A 17,016-nucleotide genomic window follows, 5' to 3' on the forward strand; every position below is an offset into this window, starting at 1 on the left:
ACTGGAGTGAGCTTGTGGGATTCCTGCCTCCCGTGTCAGGATGCTTAGTGCTGTGTCCTAGTTTGGTTCTAGTTTCAGATTCCTGCTAAGCACACCCTGGGAGGCCGTAGGTGAGGTTCCAAGTACTCCCATGCGGACACATGGACAGAATTCCAAGCACCAGGCTGTTTCCTCATCCAGCTGAAGCTTTTGTAGCCATCGGGGAAGTGACCCAGGAATTAGAAGATCACTGTCAGTCTCAGGCTCTCTGTGGTTTTGGACAAATACATAAAGACAAGGTCTCAATTAAAAAGATAAATTTTAAAATTTATATCATTTCTATAAATTATTAAAAGAAGATATATAGACAGACATATAAAATGCTATCAATTTGGGACCATCATGTATGTCCATGTTAGAAGCACAATGAGACATCCCATCGCTCCTGTTAGAATGGCTATTACCAGACATACCAGAGCTGACATGATTTATGGAGGTAGAGAGAGATGATAACCCTGGTACAAGTCTGTGTCAGGTTAATTAGTAAAACCATTATGGAAAAGCATCAAAAACTAGAAATAGAATTATTACATGATCTTCAAGCACCATTGCACGGTACAATGAATATGAAATCCCAGGGAGGTGTCCACGGGATCTGCAGTCACTGTAGCAAACACCTCTGCAGTTCCTTGTTCATTTAAAGCACCGTCATTCAAAAGAGTTCACACATATGATCCAGTGGAATCTCATGAAAGCAAGAATGGAAAATGAAAGAAATGGACAAAGTTACATTTCTAAAGGAAGTTTAAGCCGGCACTGCGGCTCAATAGGCTAATCCTCCACCTTGTGGTGCTGGCACACTGGGTTCTACTCCCTGACGGGCGCTGGATTCTGTCCCAGTTGCCGCTCTTCCAGACCAGCTCTCTGTTTTGGCCCGGGAGTGCAGTGGAGTTTGGCCCAAGTGCTTGGGCCCTGCAACCCATGGGAGACCAGGAGAAGCATCTGGCTCCTGCCTTTCGATCAGCGTGGTGAACCAGCCACATCATGCCAGCCGCGGTGGCCATTGGAGGGTGAACCAACGGCAAAAGAAGACCTTCCTCTCCGTCTCTCTGTCTCCCTGTCCACTATGACTGTAAAAAAAGGAAGTTTATAAGCAGTACAGAGTAAGAAATTCTGTAATTTTGGACAACTTGCATGATCCTGGAGAATAATATGCCTAGGATAATATGTCAGCAAAAGTACACTCTGCTAACCATCCAGGCCAGGAAGACACATAATATGTGATGCTACCTGCGTGGGATAAAAGGACGAACAATGGTCAATCATGAAGATTCAGATCTCTGAATACTGGTGTTGTGTTTGTCAATGTTTTATGGAGATGATAAATGAAGGCAGTGCACTCAAGGCTTGGCAGCTGGAACCCAGGAGCATGGAACTGCATCAGTGTTCCCACCTTGGAGATGGGGCCTCATAACAGATCCATCATTTCCTGTATTCCAGGGTGCATTGTCAGTACAAGTGTGGGAAATGTGTAAATGGGCTCCATCGAGCACTGTGATATGCAGCCTGGGTGTCTCCCTCTCTAAAACTGATCTAAGACTGCAAGTGGATTGATGACGCCAGTCAGTACAGACATGGAGTGAAGAGCAGGGACACTGGACACATGGTCTCTGGGACTGGCTCTTCCTGCAGCTGTGATCCAGCCTTAGGACACTGGTCATCATGCTGGAGCCACAGACACAGCTCCCCGTGATGTGGACTCCAGCCCCAGAGTGCACAGCCACTGTGTGTCCCACTTTCTGCTCTCCCTGAACCACAGCAGGTGCAGGGGGTCCCATGACACTGGAGCAGAACCAGATCAGCTGGAAGTGCACACCCAAAACTTTCCATTCAGTTATGACCTTGACTGCTGATGTCCAGTGCATTTCCCTCCTGAGTTCAGGCAGGGAGCCCACAGGAGTGTCCCAGGACCTAGAGGATGAGGAAGTCCCTGTAGGCTTCCCAGGTGCCTGCAGAAGCCCAGCCTGAAACACAGCTGAGCTGCAAGTACATTCCTGAGTGCTGTGACGTTCACACAGGGACCACAGACTGTTCCAGGATTAAAGGGAAAATGGAGATTGGGTATAAAATCTTGGAACGTGAGGTCAGAACACCCACAGTTAAAATAAGACAGTTGGTTCAGGTCAGCACACATGCTGCTCTGACAGGAGGAGTGGGACGACTTATAAAACTGAGGTAACAAATCAAGACTTTGGCTCGGGTCTGTCTGGGTTTGAAGGAAAACTAAAATTGTGCTAAAGTCGGAAGTGCCCTGAGAACGCTGTCCTGAGTCAGACAGGAAAACACTCACGAGGTCCCCAGATAGTCCTGCATCTCTGACCCTGGTGACCACTGTCATCATTCAAGAACCTGAATGTGTCCGTTTAGGACTTCTTCCTGTCACATCAAGCTTCTCTACGTCAGTGACGTCAGTGGAAAGGACAGAATCAGGAAGTAGATTCTTGCCGCAAAACTACAGGGGAACAAACCCCAATTCCATGACAGGAAATCAGGGCTTCATTTCCCTCTGATTCTGAGCAGACCAGAATTGGGCTCAGTACGTCTTTTGCGCCCCCTGGTGGAACCGCACTCCCCTGCAGGGAGGTTTGTGCCTGGGCTCAGCCTGAGGGCCCTTCCTGTGTCTACTGCACGGAAATACGTGGGCGTGTCCGGGGCGGTTAGACTGTTCATTTGCAGAGACACCATGTTCTGGGCGTTGTCTCTGGAGATGGTGAATCGGCCATTCATCCAGCTCGAGTACCATGTGCTACCAGCACTACTAATCCATCCGATCCACTCCAGCCATTCCCTGGAGCCTGGCGGACCCAGCTCATATAGTAGCTACTGAAGTCGATTCCAGAGGCTTGCAGGAGAGTTTCAGGGATCCCCCAGGCTGGACCAGACCCCCTGCAGACTCCACCAGCTGCTCCTGACACTGGACACCTGCAAACACAGACGTCCTGGTCAGGAAGCTGTCACTCACACTCTCTGTGTCTCTCACTCACGTCCTCTGCCAGACTCAGTGCCCCGCGTTCCCCATCATTACCTTTGAGCACAGCTATCAGGAGAAGCCAGCGCAGCCCAGTCTCCATGGTGAGCGTCTGTGTTGAGTGTGATCACTGAGTGGACACCTGGGAGTGCTGGGGCTGGAGCTCCTGTGCCAGAGCTGCAGGGTGAGGGCTGGGCTGGTTTTCATGGGCAGAGGGAGGCCTATCTGCATGTGCTGCCCCTATATAGCAGCCCTGGAGTAGACACCTCAGACAGGACAGGGCCCAGACTGATGAGAGTGTCCCATGGCAGTCCGATATTATTCATATATGGGACAAGTGATAAATTGTGTGCTCTCGTTGCACAAAGAACCCTGTCTGAGTCCTTTTATGTGAATGGACCTACAACATGTTTTCATGGGTTCCCTGAGCTCTTGTCCCAGGTCAACATTACAGGAGAAATCATCAGACTCTGGATGTGTCCCCAACTCCATGTGCTAACAGGAGTCCAGCACCTGATCTGCCCCCTCACCACAGGACTCAGCTCTGCCCCAGTCCACACTCAGCACTCACAGGGCTTCCTGGTGAGGTCTGCAGAACTCCCTGCCAGCAGCAGAACAAGGAGCACTTTTGCTGGATTCTGTTTTTGGCAGAGAGATGCACAGGGGACCAGGTTCCACGCCAGTGCATCTGAGTGTGGTGTTCCACATGCCAGTGTCTGTCTGTCTGTCTGCTCTTCACAATTTCTTTGCTGGGCAATTTTGCTTCCATGGGCAATGCTGTTGAGCTGTGATAGATACAGAAGCAGCCACACATGTTGAAAGTGTGTGGTGAGTGTGACTCACCTGTGCCTCTCTCACTCCTCATCACAACTATGCCTAGAGCAAATATCACATCCCACGGTGCTGCCCACTGCCCCTGTGTCACCCAGCCCCGGCCCACCTCCTCCAGTCACATTAAGGCCTGAGACCCTTTGGGCTCCTTCACAACAGATTCGTCCAGTTCAGCCCTGTGCATCATGCAAGTTTTGTGGCAAAAGTCAAAGGTCTTGAGTTTGTAGGTTCTGTGGGGCCCAGGTGAATGAGTTTTTATTGGTTTTTAACCAAAGTATCTGAAAATCTTATATGAGTGAAACTGAACATAAAGCAGAGAAGATGGCGGAATAGAGAGGGCGCACACTGATAGTCCAGGAAAATTTAGTTTAATAAAAGTGGAGTTACGGTAGCCTCAGAAAAAGGATCAGGAAAAAATTGCAGAGGAAACTCTTCTGGATCTAGTGGCTGTGACTCGGAGGACCTACTGGGAGAACAAGGTCTCCCACCACGCGGAAGCTGAGCCGCAGGAGCCGCAGGGTCTGTGGGCCAGTGCAGGAAGGGGAGTGGATGTCACACAGACACCAGCAGGGAGACTTGGGACGCCCAGGGCTCCGAGTCCACACATCGGCGCTGGAAGGGGAGGTGAGCTCAGTAACCCATGACATTGACAGGGAAACGGCGGTCAGAATCTAGAGGGGAGTGGGAAAGTTCACCAGACTGACTACAGGAGAGAAGGAAAAAAGGTGGGGGGGTTCTGTCTCCGCCAACGTTGAAAAGGTTGCAAGGTTGCAAGGTTTGCAAGAGTTTGCAAGAGTTTGCAAGGTTTGCAAGAGACAAAGAGCAGGCCCCCTCTCTGGATTTACATAACAACAGGGGAGAGCTAAGGAACTGAGTCACTACAATTCAGTAGCCTAGGCAACCCAGTGAGAGTCCAGAGGAGAAACAGAGCCTGCACAGACTCTTTGGGTAGAAGCCAGAGATCAGAAGCTAAATACCATCAATTCTGCACAGCCTTGTGGTGTGGTATTACTTACCTCCTGAATAAATTAAATAAATAAATAAATAAATAAATAAAAAGAGAGAGATTTACCATACATAAACTGAGGGTGTCACATTTGCACACCCGTAACCCGGAAGAACCAAGCAGAGCTCTCAGGCCACACCCATCTCAAGCCTCCAAGGCTCCTCCAACAGCAGGCAGTCCACTTAACACAGACATAGTATAAAATAAAAAAAAATTAAAAAAACGCACAGTGACGAAAGAAGAATTAACTATGCCAAGCAACAAACACAGAAATCGAGGGAACAAGATCAATGATGACACTATGATGCCTCCAAATAAACAAAACACCCCAAGCCAAGATTATGAAGATGATGAGATAGAAGAAATGCAAGATACGGATTTCAAAAAATTTATGATAAGAACATTTAGAAGTTTTCAAAAGCAAATCCTTGAACTACAGAAATCCTTATTGGACAGGATTGAAAATCTCTCTCATGAAAATGAAATTTTAAGGAAGAATCAAAATGAAACGCAGAAACTAGTAGAACAGGAAAGTGTGATAGTGAAGAGAAATCAAAATGAAATGAAGAACTCAATAGCTCAAATGACAAACACACTAGAAAGTCTTAAAAACAAAATGGGTGAAGCAGAAGAGAGAATATCGGACTTAGAAGACAGAGCACAGGAAAACATACAGTCAAACCAAAGAAAAGAAGAGGAAATTAGAAATCTAAAAAATATTGTTGGGAATCTACAGGATACTATTAAAAAAAAAACAACATTCGAGTTCTAGGAGTTCCTGAAGGCATGGAGAGAGAAAAAGGATTAGAAGGCCTTTTTAGTGAGATACTAGCAGAGAACTTTCCAGGTTTGGAGAAGGACAGAGACATCCTAGTACAGGAAGCTCATAGAACCCCCAATAAACGTGACCAAAAGAGATCCTCACCACGACACGTGGTAATTAAACTCACCACAGTGAAACATAAAGAAAAGATCCTAAAATGTGCAAGAGAGAAATGTCAGATTACTCTCAGAGGATCTCCAATTAGACTCACAGCAGACTTCTCATCAGAAACACTACAGGCTAGGAGGGAATGGCGAGACATAGCACAGGTGCTAAGAGAGAAAAATTGCCAGCCCAGAATATTATATCCTGCTAAGTTCTCATGTGTGAATGAAGGTGAAATAAAGACCTTTCATAGCAAACAGAAATTGAAAGACTTTGTGGCCACTCGTCCGGCCCTGCCAAAGGTACTTAAAGATGTGCTACACTCGGAAACACGGAAACACAGCCATCAATATGAAAGAAGGTAAAGGAAGAAAAACCACCAGTAAAAGAGCATGGGAAGCTCAAAGCATATACTAGAAAATATCTCTGGGAAAATGGCAGGGCAAAGTCACTACATATCAATAGTCACATTAAGCATTAATGGTCTTAACTCTTCAGTTAAAAGACACCGATTGGCTGATTGGCTCAAGGAATACAACCCAACTATTTGTTGCCTACAAGAAACACATCTCTCTAACAAAGATGCATGCAGACTGAAAGTGAAAGGTTGGAAAAAGATATTCCATGCCAACAGAAACCAAAAAAAGCAGGTGTAGCCATATTAGTATCAGACAAAATAAACTTTAATACAAAAACTGTTAAGAGAGACAAAGAGGGACAACATATAATGATTAAGGGTTCAATTCAACAGGAAGATGTAACTATTATAAATGTATATGCACCTAATTACAGGGCACCGGTCTATTTAAAAGATATGTTAAGGGACTTAAAGGGAGACTTAGACTCCAATACAATAGTACTGGGGGACTTCAATACTCCACTCTCAGAAATAGACAGATCATCCAGACAGAAGGTCAACAAGGAAACAGCAGATTTAATCAACACTATTGCCCAAATGGATCTAACAGATATCTGCAGAACTTTCAATCCTACATCTAAAGACTTTACATTCTTCTCATCAGTGCATGGAACCTTTTCTAGGATTGATCACATACTAGGCCATAAAGCAAGTCTCAGCAAATTTAAAAGAATTAGAATCATACCATGCAGGTTCTCAGACCACAGCGGAATGAAGCTGGAAATTAGCAACTCAGGAAACCCTAGAAAGTATGCAAACACATGGAGACTGAACAACATGCTCCTGAATGAACACTGGGTCATTCAAGAAATCAAAAGAGAAATCAAAAACTTTCTGGAAGTAAATGAGGATAAGAACACAACATATCAAAACTTATGGGATACAGCAAAAGCAGTACTGAGAGGCAAGTTTATAGCAATAGGTGCCTATATCAAGAAATTGGAAAGGTACCAAATAAATGAGCTTCAAGTGTATCTCAAGGACCTAGAAAAACTGCAGCAAACCAAACCCAAATCTAGTAGGAGAAGAGAAATAATTAAAATCAGAGAAGAAATTAACAGGATTGAATCCAAAATAACATTACAAAAAATCAGCCAAGCGAGAAGCTGGTTTTTTGAAAAAATAAACAAAATTGACACCCCATTGGCCCAACTAACTAAAAAAAAGAAGAGAAAAGACCCAAATCAATAAAATCAGAGATGAAAAAGGAAACGTAACAACAGACACCACAGAAATAAAAAGAATCATCAGAAATTACTACAAGGACTTGTATGCCAGCAAACAGGAAAATCTATCAGAAATGGATAGATTCCTGGACACAGGCAATCTACCAAAATTGAACCATGAAGACATAGAAAACCTAAATAGATCCATAACTGAGACAGAAATTGAAACAGTATTAAAGGCCCTCCCAACAAAAAAAAACCCAGGACCGGATGGATTCACTGCTGAATTCTACCAGACATTTAAAGAAGAACTAATCCCATTTCTTCTCAAACTATTCAGAACAATCGAAAAAGAGGGAATCCTCCCAAATTCTTTCTATGAAGCCAGCATCACCTTAATCCCTAAGCCAGAGAAAGATGCAGCACTGAAAGAAAATTAAAGACCAATATCCCTGATGAACATAGACGCAAAAATCCTCAATAAAATTCTCGCCAATAGAATACAACAACACATCAGAAAAACCATCCACCCAGACCACGTGGAATTTATCCCTGGTATGCAGGGATGGTTCAACATTCGCAAATCAATCAATGTGATTCACCACATTAAGAGACTGCAGAAGAAAAACCATATGATTATCTCAATAGATGCAGAGAAAGCATTCGATAAAATTCAACACTCTTTCATGATGAAAACTCTAAGCAAATTGGGTATAGAAGGAACATTCCTCAATATAATCAAAGCAATTTATAAAAAACCCATGGCCAGCATCCTATTGAATGGGGAAAAGTTGGAAGCATTTCCACTGAGATCTGGCACCAGACAGGGATGCCCACTCTCACCACTGCTATTTAACATAGTTCTGGAAATTTTAGCCAGAGCCATCAGACAAGAAAAAGAAATTAAAGGAATACAAATTGAGAAGGAAGAAGTAAACTATCCCTCTTTTCAGATGATATGATTCGTTACTTAGAGGATCCAAAGAACTCTACTAAGAGACTATTGGAACTCATAGAGGAGTTTGGCAAAGTGGCAGGATATAAAATCAATGCACAAAAATCAACAGCCTTTGTATACACAAGCAATGCCACAACTGAGAAAGAACTGCTAAGATCAATCCCATTCACAATAGCTACAAAAACCATCAAATACCTTGGAATAAACTTAACCAAGCATGTTAAAGATCTCTACAATGAGAATTAAAATCTCTTAAAGAAAGAAATAGAAGAGGATACCAAAAAATGGAAAAATCTTCCATGCTCATGGATTGGAAGAATCAACATCATCAAAATGTCCATTCTCCCAAAAGCAATTTATAGATTCAATGCAATTCCAATCAGGATACCAAAGACATTCTTCTCAGATCTGGAAAAAGTGATGCTGAGATTCATATGGAGGCAAAAGAGACCTCGAATAGCTAAAGCAATCTTGTACAACAAAAACAAAGCCGGAGGCATCACAATGCCAGATCTCAGGACATACTACAGGGCAGTTGTAATCAAAACAGCATGGTACTAGTACAGAAACAGATGGATAGACCAATGGAACAGAATTGAAACACCAGAAACCAACCCAAACCTCTACAGCCAACTTATATTTGATCAAGGATCTAAAACTAATTCCTGGAGCAAGGACAGTCTATTCAATAAATGGTGCTGGGAAAACTGGATTTGCACGTGTAGAAGCATGAAGCAAGACCCCTACCTTACACCGTACACAAAAATCCACTCAACATGGATAAAAGACCTAAATCTACGACCTGACACCATCAAGTTATTAGAGAACATTGGAGAAACCCTTCAAGATATTGGCACAGGCAAAGAGTTTCTGGAAAAGACCCGGAAGGCACAGGCAGTCAAAGCCAAAATCAACTATTGGGATTGCATCAAATTGAGAAGTTTCTGTACTGCAAAAGAAACAGTCAGGAGAGTGAAGAGACAACCGACACAATGGGAAAAAATATTTGCAAACTATGCAACAGATAAAGGGTTAATAACCAGAATCTAAAGAGATCAAGAAACTCCACAAAAACAAAACAAACAAACCACGTAAGAGATGGGCCAAGGACCTCAATAGACATTTTTCAAAAGAGGAAATCCAAATGTCCAACAGGCACATGAAAAAATGTTCAAGATCACTAGCAGTCAGGGAAATGCAAATCAAAACCACAATGAGGTTTCACCTCACCCCGGTTAGAATGGCTCACATACAGAAATCTACCAACAACAGATGCTGGCCAGGATGTGGGGAAAAAGTGACATTAATCCACTGTTGGTGGGAATGCAAACTGGTCAAGCCACTATGGAAGTCAGTCTGGAGATTCCTCAGAAACCTGAAGATAACCCTACCGTTCGACCCACCCATCCCACTCCTTGGAATTTACCCAAAGGAATTTAAATTGGCAAACAAAAAAAGTTGTCTGCACCCTAATGTTTATTTTAGCACAATTCACAATAGCCAAGACCTGGAACCAACCTAAATGCCCATCAACAGTAGACTGGATAAAGAAATTATGGGATATGTACTCTCTAGAATACTATACCGTAGTAAGAAACAATGAAATCCAGTCATTTGCAACAAAATGGAGGAATCTGGAACACATCATGCTGAGTGAAGTAAGCCAGTCCCAAAGGGACAAATACCATATGTTCTCCCTGATCAGTGACAACTGACTGAACACCAAAAAGGAAACCTCCTGAAGTGAAATGGACACTATGAGAAATGGTGACTTGATCAGCATAATGAACAACTTAATACATTATCCCTCTCAGTAGTTTTTTTTGTCTGTTCTACTTAATATGACTGGTTTAATTCTGTAATTAATACACAGTTATTCTTAAGTGTTGAAATTTAACTGAAATGTGATCCCTGTTAAACATAAGAGTGGGAATAAGAGAGGGAAGAGATGTACAATTTGGGACATGCTCAATCTGACTTGCCCCAAATGGTAGAGTTAGAAACATACCAGGGGACTCCAATTCAATCCCATCAAGGTGGCATGTACCAATGCCATCTCCCTAGTCCAAGAGATCAATTTCAGTTCACAATTGATCATAATGAAAGGACTATGTGTCAAAGCGAGCACATAAACAATCTAGTACCTGCTAATACTAACCAATAGAATAAATAAAGGGGAGAGTGATCCAACATGGGAAGTGAGATACTCAGCAGAGTCATAGAATGGCAGATGTCCTAAATAGCACTCTGGCCTCAGAATCAGCCCTAAAGGCATTCGGATCTGGCTGAAAAGCCCATGAGAGTATTTCAGGCATGGAAAGCCAAGACACTCTGGCCAAAAAAAAAAAGGCCTAAATGAAAGATCTCTGTGAGTGAGATCCCAATGGAAAGAACAGGTCTTCAAAGAAGGAGGTACCTTTCTCTGAAGGGAGGAGAGAACCTCCACTTTGAGTATGACTTTGTCTAAACAAGATAAGAGTTGGAGAACTCAAAAGGCTTCCATAGCCTTGGAAACTCATGACTGGAGCATAGGGAGATTACTGATGCCATAAACAGGAGTGTCAATTTGCTAAGTCAACAACAGGAGTCACTGTGCACTTACTCCTCATGTAGGATCTCTGTCCTTAATGTGCTGTACATTGAGATTTAATGCTATAACGAGTACTCAAACAGTATATTTCATTTTGTGCTTCTATGGGGGTGCAAACTGTTGAAATCTTTACTTAATGTATACTAAACTGATCTTCTGTAAAAAAAAAAAGAAATTATCAATTCCCAACCTGACTCTCACTGGGATTAAACATGACAATGGGTCTGATCTAATTTCATCATCATTTAAAAAATCATCTATTATTTTTCACTTTATGTTTCTGTGTGGGAGCAAGCTGTTGAAATCTTAATGTATGCTAAACTGATCTTCTGTATATAAAGAGAATCGAAAATGAATCTTGATGGGAATGGAAGGGGAGAGGGAGTGGGAAAGGGGAGTGTTGCTGGTGGGAGGGACGGTATTGTGGGGGAAGCCATTGTAATCCATAAGTCGTACTTTGGAAATTTATATTCATTAAATTATAGTTAAAAAAAGTAAATCAGAGTAAGAATATGATATTTTGCACAAATATGCAGTGTATGAGTCTTAATTGTGTCATCAAATTTCATGGAAATAAAGGAAATAATAAATTGAAAGTTGCACTGTTTAAGATGCAAACATTACCCAGGGGAGTGCCAGGTTCTCATATGTGGTTCTGGGTCCCAGTACCAGATTCCTGCTCCTGCAGCCCCAGGAATCAGAAATTTATGGAAGATATTTGGGCCCTGTCACTCTAGTGGATGCACCTGATTGTTGTCCTGAAACTGGGCCAGGCTGGGAGGCAGACCTGGCCACAGCGACATTGGAGAAAGTGCAGTGAGTGGGAGCATCTCTCTCTTTTCCTTACTGACTCATGTATGAGAGTTAAACCTTGAGTTACTGAAGGGTCTTTCAAATGTCCTGTTCCCTTCAATGCAGGCAGCAACCCTCATGGCCTTGTCCCCTCCCTAGAGCCCCTCTAATGGGATCACTGGGTGGTGAGGTCCCCACATGCATGATGGGAGGCTCCGTGCATCAAGTATGGAGGGTAAGTTCCACCTAACATGCAGCCTTCAGCTGCTCAGTTGGAGAGACCACACACGCACACCAAGCAGTGCTGGCTCTGCTCACGGCTCTGCAGGAACAGCATCCTCAGCCTCAATACCCCAGACCCTGCTCCTCTGTGTCCACTGAGTAGGAAAGTGATTCACCTGCAGGAGGAAACCATCATGACCCATGTCCTGGTGGGATCCTGTAGAAAATGTTAGTGAGCAGAGTCCACCCCAGACACTGTTCCAGCACTGATCCCCCAAGACACAGAAGTCTGCATCTTCAGGGGATGGCTCCACCCCCAAAGCTGAGGACTGGGGAGAAGAAGCATGGCACGTGGGGAATAGACAGTCGGGACAGAGTCCAGCAGCAGGAGGGAGAGGACCTCGTGGAGGGATGGGCTCTGCTGTGCAGGAGGGTAAGGACAGGTGGAAGGCCACAGAGCTGGGCCCCAGTGCCTGCAGGAGAGCACTGAGTCAGGAGGTCTGATCAGGTCTCCTTGCCCCAGGGACCCCCACACTGACCACCACTGAGTAAAACTAGCACAGGTGCCTGGGAGACGTGGAATGACATCGTCTCTGGGAGTGCATCCAGTGACGACTCCCACCATGAGTGGATTCAACGTCAGGGCCTCATGGAGGGAGCTGAGGTCTCCAGTGCCCCTAACAGGACCACATGGAATGCTGGGAGAAGCCTGCTGGGGGTGGATGTGGTTTGTCCTCACAGCTTCAGTGCTGAGCATGGCCCCAACGTAACAGCACTGGCAGGGGGTGCATGGTCTGGATGTTTACAGAAATAGATTGTTCACTTCTGGGGCATCTGCTATGGAGGAGATCACAGTAGATCTCCTGGGTCCCCAGCTTCAGCACAGAGCACAGTGCTGCTAGAGTCAGCCCTGGTCTCGTCTGACGTCCTGTGTGGGGATGGGGTCCCTCCCATCCGTGTTCACAATGTTAGGATGCCTGATGACTGCCATGCTGTTCACAATATTATGATGGCTGACGGCACAACATTCTCACTCTCTGATCCTGGACTTCGAGCCTCTACAGCTGTGAGCTCAATAAACCTTTTTGCTCCATACACCTCCTATCTTGGGTACTGCATTCTTGTACTAACTGGAAAAGCCTCCCTGGGTGCCCAGAGCCGCCTCAGGTCTCAGATGCTGGGGACCCCAGAGATGTCATTCATTGCTCCAGAAACGACTCCATTTTCTTCATGTGACGTCTTCCCATGATACCAAAATTTCTGCTCGGTGATCGGTGTTAGGGAGAGAATCATCCATCCAGATCGGAATGTAGGAAAGCTTTAGAGGACCACAAACCCCAATTTCTGGACTGGAGCCAGCGATTCACCTCCCACTGCATCTGATCCTGGGTCTGAGTCTCTCGGTGCGTCTTGTGCGCCCCCTTGTGGAGCCACGTGCCCCAGCAGGGAGGTTTGTGTCTGGGTTCACCCTGAGGGCCTTCACACTGTCTCTGGCACAGTAATACAAGGCCGAGCCTGTGGCTGTCAGACTGTTCAGTTGTAGGCAAACTGTGCTCTGGGCGTTATCGCTGGAGATAGTGAATCGGCCATTCGCCCAGCTCGCGTACCATGTGCTACCACCACTACTAATCCATCGGATCCACTCCAACCCTTTCCCTGGAGCCTGGTGGACCCAGCACATTGCATAGCTACTGAAGTCGAATCCAGAGCCTTTGCAGGAGAGTTTCAGGGATCCCCCAGGCGTGACCAGGCCTCCTCCGGACTCCACCAGCTGCTCCTGACACTGGACACCAGCAAACACAGACGTCCTGGTCAGGAAGCTGTCACTCACACTCTCTGTGTCTCTCACTCACGTCCTCTGCCAGACTCAGTGCCCTGCGTTCCCCATCATTACCTTTGAGCACAGCGACCAGGAGAAGCCAGCGCAGCCCTGTCTCCATGGTGAGCGTCTGTGTTGAGTGCGATCACTGAGTGGACACCTGGGAGTCTTGGGGCTGGAGCTCCTGTTCCAGAGCTGCAGGGTGAGGGCTGGGCTGGTTTTCATGGGCAGAGGGAGCCCTATTTGCATGTGCTGCCCCTATATAGCAGGCATGGGGTCAAATGCCTCAGACAGGACAGGGCCCAGGGCAGACGTGGGTGTCCTGGGGTTTTAAGGTGATGGCTATGATAGGATTCTGATCAAGTCAAATTTTACATTATTATTATTTTTAAAAAGTTGAAGGCGAATGCCTCATTTCACTTTAATATGTGTGTACTCTTAATATGCAGTGTTAGCAGTTTCATGTCCTTCATTTTTAAAGTAACCGTTGGTTCATTATTAACTCTTCTAATGATATTGAAACAGTGACAGAGAGAGAAGGAGTGAGAGAAACATAAATGTTGAGACATCTAGGAGTTAGACTTTCTAAAACCTGGAGCAGAAAACTGTGTGTCCCACGTTGGCGGTAGGGTCTCATTCACTTGTAGGGTCATCTACAGTTTCCCATGATGCATTATCAAGAAAGAGTATTGGAATCTGTTAGGCTGGGCTCAAGCAACACTCTGATGGGAACACGGGTGTCTCTAGTGGATACTTAGCCAATTTTGTCCTAGTGCCTGCTGCACACTTTTAAACAGATGAAAGACTGCAAGTGGATTCGTTAACTATGATTTGTTTCTTTATTCATCCATTGCCTTAGTTTAAAACTATTCCTGAACACAGAACACTGTATGTGTTAGTGGTGTGTAGTGTGCTATTGGAATCTGTGTGTCCTAGAAGTGGGCCCAGATCAACTCAGTGTCATGCACATTTCCACCTCCTTTCCATCACTCTGTGTTGGGAGGCCTGGAGGCCTCAGTTCTAGTTATTTGTGGAACATGATCTGGGTTCTAGTGAACTGAGGCAGCCCACTGAGGCACAGAGCATAATTATTCCTCCCTTTGAGTGGTGCTTTGTGCCCTGGTAACAGCTGTCCCCTGTTCCCCCCTCCTCCTCAAGTCTAGTAATCATGACTCTGATTTGAGGTCAAGCACTGGGTATGAAGTCACTGTGCTACAATTCACCCGCAGTCCTGCATTCAGGTAATGCAGCTTTTTTTTTTTTGACAGGCAGAGTTAGACAGTGAGGGAGAGAGAGATACAGAGAGAAAAGTCCTCCTTTTTCCATTGTTTAATCCTCAATAGGTGCTGCGGCCAGCGAGTTGTGGCTGGTGCACCGCGCTGATCTGAAGCCAGGAGCCAGGTGCTTCTCCTGGTCTCCCATGTGGGTGCAGAGCCCAAGGACTTGGGCCATCCTCCACTGCACTCCCAGGCCACAGCAAAGAGCTGCACTGGAAGAGGAGCAACCGGGAGAGCATCCGGCGCCCCGACCGGGACTAGAACCCAGGTGCCGAGCTGCAGGAGGAGGATTAGCCTATTGAGCAGTGGCGCTGGCCTCAGGTAATGCAGCTTTGATTACAATAGTTCAATCTGCAAAAAGCAAGTGTGCATAAAACAGTGAATGGATTCTTTTACATTTGGACATGGAATATTATTCAGTACTAAGAAGGAGGTCATTCTGTCATTACGAAATCGTGGGTCAGGCTGGAGCCTAATATGCTAAAAGAAATAATCCCGGTACATGTGGACACACAGTATGTGACATTAGTTATATATACAGTCCACAAGCTTGAACTCACAGAGGTAGGAAGTGCAAAGGAGATCACTGTCTACCATGACCCAAGGGTTTGTCACCTTCCAGCCCTGTGGGAAACTGGGGCAAGTTCCAGGGTCCTGGTTTCTGGCTGAGCCATCCCAGCCTATACAACCATTCAGGAAGGAAATCTATGGAAGGAAGATTCTCTCTCCATCTGTTGGTCTCTTCCTCTCTTGCTATAACACTGCCTTTCAAACAAAATAAATAGATATTAAAATAAATGAAAGATTAATTATCCATATCATTAGAAGCCTACATGCAAATGTTGAATAAACACAGACAAGTGAATCCCAAGGAAAAAAATCAATTGCTTAAATGCAGTGACTGATAAGGTGGTGACAGGAGCAGCACTCGAGTTAGCATGTGGGATTGCTGCCTCCCATGTCAGGTTCTTTAGTGCTGCATCCTAGTTTGGTTCTGGTGGCCATAGGTGAAGTTCCAAGTACTCCCTTTTGGAGACCTGGACAGAATTCTAAGCCCCTGGCTGTCACATGATCCAATGAAGCAGTTGTAGCCCTCTGGGAATTGACCAGGAGTTAGAAGATCACTGTCAGTCTCAGTCTCTTTGTGGGTTTAGACAAATACATAAAGACAAATTTTAAAATAAAATCTACAAATTTTAAATGTATATTATATCTATAATTTTAAGAAATGATATAAAAGCAAACATATAAAATGCCATAAATCTCAGATCATCATGTATGCACATTTTAGAAGCACAATGAGATGTCCCATCCTTCATGTTAGAATGAGTATTACCAGACAAGCCAGAGCTGACAATTCTTGTGAAGGAAGAGAGATGACCACTCTGGTTGCACAAGGCTGGAGTCAGGTAAATTAGTAAATCCATTATGGAAAGTCATCAAAAACTGAGACTTACAGTTATCACAGGATCTTCAAACAGCATTTTGGGTAGCAGGAATGTGAAATCCCAGGGAGATGTGCATGGGATTCACAGTCTCTATAGAAAATACAACTGCAGTTCCATGTGCAAGTAAAGCAGCGTCGTTCACGAGTGTTCACACATATAATCCAGTGAAATTTTCATGGAAGAAGGAATCAATAATGGAAGAAAAGGGCATGGAACAGAGGAGACATTGGAGCAAGGTCAGAGTTTCAGTCCCACAGGATCCACACACTGAGGATCTACTGTACAGCATGGTGACAGCAGTGAAGTGAATATTGGGTCTACGGAATTCCAAAACAGGAGACAACTGGCCGGCGCCGCGGCTCACTAGGCTAATCCTCCACATGCAGCGCCAGCACCCTGGGTTCTAGTCCCGGTCGGGCGCCGGATTCTGTCCCGGTTGCCCCTCTTCCAGGCCAGCTCTCTGCTGTGGCCAGGGAGTGCAGTGAAGAATGGCCCAAGTCCTTGGGCCCTGCACCCTCATGGGAGACCAGGAGAAGCACCTGGCTTCTGCCTTC

The 17,016-nt window shown here is 45.1% G+C and overlaps 1 gene segment (V, D, J or C); it reads right to left on the reverse strand.

Moving 5' to 3' along the window:
• Positions 1-17,016, reverse strand: part of LOC149120180 (Ig heavy chain V-A1 region BS-5-like) — a 480,385-nt gene that overhangs the window by 298,109 nt on the left and 165,260 nt on the right.

The sequence above is a fragment of the Oryctolagus cuniculus genome, chromosome 20 (genome assembly GCF_051225735.1).
Source record: "Oryctolagus cuniculus isolate XC-2025 breed Fujian yellow rabbit chromosome 20, ASM5122573v1, whole genome shotgun sequence".
In the NCBI taxonomy this organism is placed as follows: Eukaryota; Metazoa; Chordata; class Mammalia; order Lagomorpha; family Leporidae; genus Oryctolagus; species Oryctolagus cuniculus.